Genomic DNA, 7,258 nt, shown 5'->3' with positions numbered 1-7,258 from the left:
TGACTTACATTGCTTTATTGAAAGGAACAGTTAAGGATTAATTATTTGATCAGTCTTTCATGTCTCTATTTGTTCTCCTGAGTAACCACTTTGAAGTCATCAATATCTAATACAGCAACCATTGTTAATTTCCTGTCATCTGGTCTGTAATTCAGCATTGCTTGTATTGTTCTTGTGCTACTTTGTAAACGGATGTGTGTTTGTTAATATGTTTTTGTTCTTTTATTTTTAAAACTAAAAAAAAATAGCAGAAATTAATGCATTGGAGACTAAAAGAACAATAAAAAGAATCAGTGAAATGAAGAGTTGGTTCTTTGAAAGATTAAACAAAATCAACAAATCCTTATCCAAACTTACCAAAAACAAAAGAAAAAAAAGACTTAAATCCATGCCTTAAGATTAAAAGGATGAAATGACAACAGACCCTGCAGGAACCCAAAAGATCATCTATACCTACTTTGAAAGCTTGTATTCTAGTAAGATGGAAAATGCAGAAGAAATGGACAGTTTCCTAGATACAAGTGAATTACCAAAGCTGAATCAAGAAGATATAAAAATCCTAAATAAACCAATATCAATCAATGAAATCAAAGATGTTATTAAAAACTTACCAACAAAGAAGCCCAGGCCATGACTGATTCACTGCTAAATTGTACAAGAAATTTAGAGAAAATCTAATGTTACTACTTTTCACACTCTTTAGTGAAGTTGAAAGGGAAGCAGTACTTCCAAATTCATTCCCAGAAGCAAGCATTACCCAGACACCAAAACTGGAGAAAGACCTCACTAAGAAAGAGAATTACAGGCCAATCTCACTAATGAACATAGCTGCAAAAACCCTCAATAAGACATTGGCAAACAGAATGCAGCAAATCATCAAGATTATTCACCATGACCAACTGGGATTCATGCCAGGGATGCAGGGATGTTTCAACATATGTAAATCAATAAATGCAATACACCATATTAACAGAGCCAAGGACAAAAATCATATGATTATCTCAATAGATGCAGAAAAGCTTTTGACACAGTCCAGCACCCATTCATGGCACAGTGCCAGAGAACCAGGGGCTGGGTCAAACAGGCAGCAACTTCTCATCCCCAACAAATTGAAAAGGTAGCATCTTGCAACAGACTCAAAACCCCAAAACCAGCTACACCTCAGAGAAATAGTCATTTCCTAAGGGTTCTAAATACCAGCAATAAAGCAACACACTATAGGAAACTTACAAACATCATGCCAGGAATTAAACAAACAAACAAAAAAAATAAATAAAATGAGAAGACACTTAAACACGATGCAACCCCAGACACCCAGTTCACCAAAGGCAAACCCAGGGGGCAATGAAGTGTGACAGTCCAAAAGCTACCCGTATGGTCTCTCTGAAGTGGTAACAACAAAGCAATTGAATGAGGCTGTAGAAAAATCAAATCAGAAATAATTTCACAGATAAATGTAGAGATGGTGTCCACAATGAAAATCATGCTTAGTGACTCTAGAGCAGATACAGACAAAAAATAGAGGAGCTTAAGAAAATTGTGGAAGCCATGAGTACTCAGCATAGGAAAGAAATAGAATCCATACGGCAGATATTCAGGAGAATAAAAGTTCCACTGAAAGTATCCATAGCAGATCAAGTCAGTATAAGGATAGGATCTCACATATAGAAGACAGGTTTGTGGTTAGTGATGATGAAAACAAGATTCCTTAAAAATAGCAAGGGACCATGAAAAATCAATCCAGCAGCTTCCAGATGAGACAAAGATGAATAACTTAAGATTGATTGGAGTCAGTGAAAAAGCAGGAGATAGCACAAATGATATAAAAAAAACTATTCACAGACATCATGGCAGAAAATTTCCCTGGTAGAGAAAAAAATTTGACACACATATGGGGTTAGAAAACAAATTTGGGGACTGTTTAGCTGTTTTATTATTGTGAATATTTTAGCCTAATCCTTATTCTTCTGTCCCTTATGAATGCCAAAGATAGGAATATAAGAAATTTTGATATATGGTCCCACATTTCCATGAGGCTTTGCTAATTTTTCTGTTCAGTGTTCAGACTGGAGAAGTTTTACTGCTTTTTTTAATTTCATTGTTAATTTTCATCTATGCTCTCCATTCTACTGTTTAGCCAATTTACTGAGTTTTAAACTTCCAGTCACTCTATGTATGTTTTCATCCTAAATTTTCCATTTGATTTTTCTTTATATCTTCTATTTATTTGATGAAGCTTTCCATTTTTGTCTCTTCCAAGTATGTCTTCACTCACTCATCAAGGATTTTTTGTAATGCCTGTTCAGCACCTTGGTCTGACAATTCTCTGTCATCTTGATTGGCATCCAACAACTATCTTTTTTCTCCTTAGAATGAGATTTTCCTTTCTTTTTGTGAGATCAGTTTTTGAAAATTGAACCTTGGCATTCTGGATGTTATGAGACTGGATCTTAATTAATCCTCTGGTTGCTGGCTGTTATGGTTGATACACTGTCAACTTGGGGAGTCTAGAGGTTTGGCTAAGTGACTCAGCAGTTTTGCATCCTGGGTTGAAAAGGACATGCCCTTACCCTTCTAGGATGTTGTTTATTGTGTCAGTTTGATAAATTTAGAAGGTTAACTATGTGATTCAGCAGCGAGTGAGGGTGCTTACTTTGTATTCATCCTGAGCCTGTGCAAGAGAAGGGCATGATTATGTGAGTGCTACATGCCCCCTGGGTGGGAGTAGCCTGCTTACAATATAAGGGAGGGAAAGGTGCTTGCTCTTCTCTGCCACTCCTCCCTTTTGCTCTTGTTGCTTTGCTGTTCTGCAGCCATGAACTGATGCCCACTGCCACATGCCACTCTGCCTTGGAGCTATCCAAGTGTGGATTGAAATCTCCACAAACTGTAAGCTAAATAAACCTTTCCTTCCTTAATTTTGGGTGTCAGGTATTTTGTTTCAGCAACAAAAGAAAAGTAACGAAGACACTGGCTTAAGACGGCACTAGAGCAGAGGAAGTGGGTGAATACTGTCTTGTTACTTCCAGGCATAGGTAGGAGTCCAGTTTTCCACTTAGCTTCTGTTGATACCCAAAGTTAAATTTTGAGTTATAGTATGTCATCATCCCAAATAAAAGAAATTTGAATCTTACATTAACTTTTTTCTGTATAATTTCTTTCCTCCTCTAGCCTTTGAAAATTTTTTTTGTATCCCAGGGGTCATTTGAAAATGTCTGGAGGCAGTTTGGTGTTACAATTGACAGGCGCTATTAGATATCTGGTAGATAGAAGTCATAGATTCTGATAAACAACCCGCAAAACAGCACCCTTACCCTAAACCCAACAAGGAATTATTTGCCTCAAAATGTTAACGGTGCTGAAGTTGAAAACCCCAGAAGGAAAAAAGAGGAGGAGTGAAGGGAAAATTGAGCTTCGATCATAGGACTCCTGGTGTGAATGAGGGCTCTGAAGGCTATGTTGGAAAGTTACATGGATGCAGGAAAAGGAGTGCTAAGCTGGTAGTTGGAGGTGGAAGGAAGGGGTGAGGGGACCTGAATAGGTATCTGAGTAGTTATCACCTAGATTGCTGGAAAAGATTTATTCTTAAAACTTCATCACTCATTCCCTTAATGGAGAGTGCCATCACTTTTTGATTTGTTTATCCCTCTAGAAAGATACAGTGACTTCCCCTTTGAGCTCACAGTGAAGAACCCCTTGACCCAGTGTAACAGATCAGTGACTTCTCTGAGATTAAGCTCCTGACATATGTTGGAACTGGGACATAAGACCTCTCCCAGTGATGGTGAACATTTTGGAGTTTTCAATGACACAAACAGCCTGCTGTGCCATGCGTGCCATAGGTTTGTACCACTGGCTGAGCCTCTTATTTCTCTACCTTGTGACAGTGTTTTGTTGTACCTGTTACCAGGGACTTGGCTGAGATATTTAGCTTATAGGGAAGCAAATCTTAAATATGTAACCTAGATTTTTCTAACATATTATTGTAAAACTGCAGAACACTGGAGACAGAGACCATATGAAAGTTAGGGGAAAAATAAACCATTAAAATTGAACCATCAATAGCATTCCTATACACAAAAAACAAACTCATTCAGAGTGAAATTAGGGAACTAGCATCCTTCACAATAGTGTCCAAAAAATGAAATACTTAAGAATCAGTCTAACAAAGGAAACAAAATATCTATATATTGAAAATTACAGTACTTTGAAAAAGGAGATAGGAGAAGATATCAGAAAATGGAAAGACATCCTTTGCTCAGGGATGGGAAGAATCAACATTGTGAAAATGGCCATACTCCCAAAACTGTTATACAAATTTATGCAATTCCAATAAAAATGCCACTGGTATACCTCACAGAACTAGATAAAACAATTCTAAAATTCATCTGGAAACAGAAGAAATGAAGAATAGTGAAGGCAATCCTGGTCAGCAAAGGCAAGACAGGAGGCATCACAACCCCTGACTTGAAATTATACTACCAAACTTCAAAATAAAATTAGCATTGCACTGGCGAAAAAGCAGATGTGATGATCAAAAAAATGAACAAATTTGAAGATGCACACAACTATAAACACAGTCAGCCACCTTATCTTTGACAAAAGGACCGAACATGTTCACTGGAAGAATGATAGCATCTTTAATAAGTGGTGGGAAAACTGGCTGGATAAACTGGCTTTTCACATGCCAAAGACTAAAACTAGATCCAGGCCTATCACAATGCACTAAACTAAAGTCAAAAAGATCAAAAGAACAAAAGATCAAAAATCTAAATATTAAAACAGAAACATTAAATCTACTAGAAGTAAAAGTAGGTGAAGGCAGAAATCTTGAAGACATAGGTGTAGGCAGAGAGTTCATGAACAAAACCCAAACTGCATGGGAAATACTTCAAAGAATCAACAACTGGGATCTCATCTTATTAAAAATCTTTTGCACAGCAAAAGAAATATTCAACAGGGTTAAAAGACAACCCACAGAGTGAAAAAAATTTTAGCCAACTGTCCCTCAGACAAAGGACTTCTATCTAGAACATATAAAGAATTTAAGGGGAGGAGGTCCCACCGAGAGAGATGGAAAATATTAAAAAAAAAAAAAAAGAATTAAAAAAAATCGGGCCCCCAAATTTAAAGACCCAATCCAAAAATGGGCATCTGAGATGAACACAAACTTCTCAAATGAAGAAATACCAATGGCAAATAAATATATGAAAAAATGTTCAACATCATTTGTCATTTGAGAAATGCAAATTAAAACAACGCTGAGATTCCATCTTACCCTAGAAAGAATAATTGTCATCAAGAAATCAACCAACAACAAATGCTGGCAGCGCTGTGGGGAAAAAGGAAGCCTTCTCCACTGTTGGTGGGAGCGTAGACTGGTACAACCACTGTGGAAATCAGTGTGGAGATTTCTCAAAAAACTAGGCTTAGAGGTCCCATTCTACCCAGCTGTTCTCTTTCTGGGTATTTTCTCAGAAGAATTAAAAACTTCATACTACAATGATATATGTCACCCATGTTTATAGCAGCACAATTTATATTAGCTAAATCTTGGAAACAGCGTAAATGCCCATCAATTGAAGAACAGATAAAACAGATGTGTTTTTTTTTTTTTTCTGGTACCAGGAATCGAACTCATGACCTTGAGCTTATCAGGCAGGTGCTTTGCTGCTGAGCTAAATCCCCAGCCCTGATGTGGTCTTTTTATACAACAGAGCACTAACTCAGCTATAAAGAAGGATAACCTCCAGGATTTCAGAGGTAAATGGATGCAGTTTGAGACCATACTCATAAGTGAAATAAAACAGACTCCCATGTGTAAACATTGTATTGTCTCCCTAGTGTAAGAAACTCAAAAAGTAAATAAGATCCAAAATGTACAAAAGAGATATTGTGAAAGGGGAAGAATGTACCCAAAAGGAAACAACAACTGGGATGGGAGAAAGGAGGAAAACAAGGATGAGAAAAGAAAAGAAAATATATATGCACACACATACACACAAGATAACTAAGATAATTATTCTACTAATTTCTATTAGTTCATTGAAAAGAATGGCTTGTGCTTGTATTGTTTCATCAGTTCTTCATGTCTATGTCTTTTAATCTGAGCAACTACTTTGAAGATAACAGTATGCATTATTTTAACCAATGTTAACTTCCTGTTATGTTGTTTTGAAATTCTGTATCCTTGTTTTTATTGTTTTTCTCTCTTTGAAATAAAGAAAATTGAATTATCACTAATATGAGAGAAAAGTTTTGATAGAAGCAGTTATGAGGAAGAAAAGAATGGATGAAATATTTGAAATAATAATACTTGACAATTTAAAAAAATAAGACACAGATCCAGGAAGCTCACAAAGTACTACTAATCAAGAAAAATGCCCAATCTCCATATTTATTAGTGCTGGTTCTCTAGAGAGAAAACCAGTAGGATGGATGGATGGATGGATGGATGGATGGATGGATGGATGGATAGACAGAGTGGGAATTTATTAGAGGAATTGATTTACATATTATGGAGGCCAAGAAGACTTTGGACAGATTCTCTGCAAGGGGGCAAATCAGAGAAATCAGTAGCATGACTCAGTTTCAATCCAAAGACTTGAAAACCCAGGGAGACTGATGGTATAACTCTGAGGTTGAAGCCAAAGTCCCACGAACCCCAGGAGGCCACTGTTGCAAAAAACCCAAGAGTTTAAAGGCTAAAGAACCTGTAATTGTGATGTCCAAGGGAAAGAAGAAAAGTGTCTCTTGTTTGGAGTGTGTGTGGGAGATTAAGCCCATCCTTATATATGAAATTTACTTGCAAAATTGAGTCCACTCCCTTGACAGTGTCATTAACCATTTATTGGGCCATTACTTCCATGATCCAAGTATCTCTCATGATCCAAATATCTCCCCAAACCTCCACTTTAGGGATCAAACTTCCAATACATAAATTTTGGGGACACATTTAAATGTAGCACTATACTTAGACAGGTCATATTTATACTACTTAAAATCAAAGACAAAGAGAAAATTTTGAAGAGAATGAACAGAGGAAAAGAGACATTTTACTTATAGAGGAATAAGGATAAGAACTGCATCAGATTTTTCTTCAGAAACCATGCAGACAAGAAAAGGTTTGAATGAACTATTTAAGCTGGTGAAAGAAAAAGAACTCCACCAACTTAGACTTCTTTACCTAAATTAACCTTTATGATATGGCAAAAATATATATATATATATGTATCTCTATCTATATATCTATATATCT

The sequence above is a fragment of the Chinchilla lanigera genome, unplaced genomic scaffold (genome assembly GCF_000276665.1).
Source record: "Chinchilla lanigera isolate Chin_1 unplaced genomic scaffold, ChiLan1.0 scaffold00014, whole genome shotgun sequence".
Taxonomy (NCBI): Eukaryota; Metazoa; Chordata; class Mammalia; order Rodentia; family Chinchillidae; genus Chinchilla; species Chinchilla lanigera.
The sequence above is the reverse complement of the archived record's forward strand: the minus strand, read 5'-3'. Positions refer to the sequence as shown.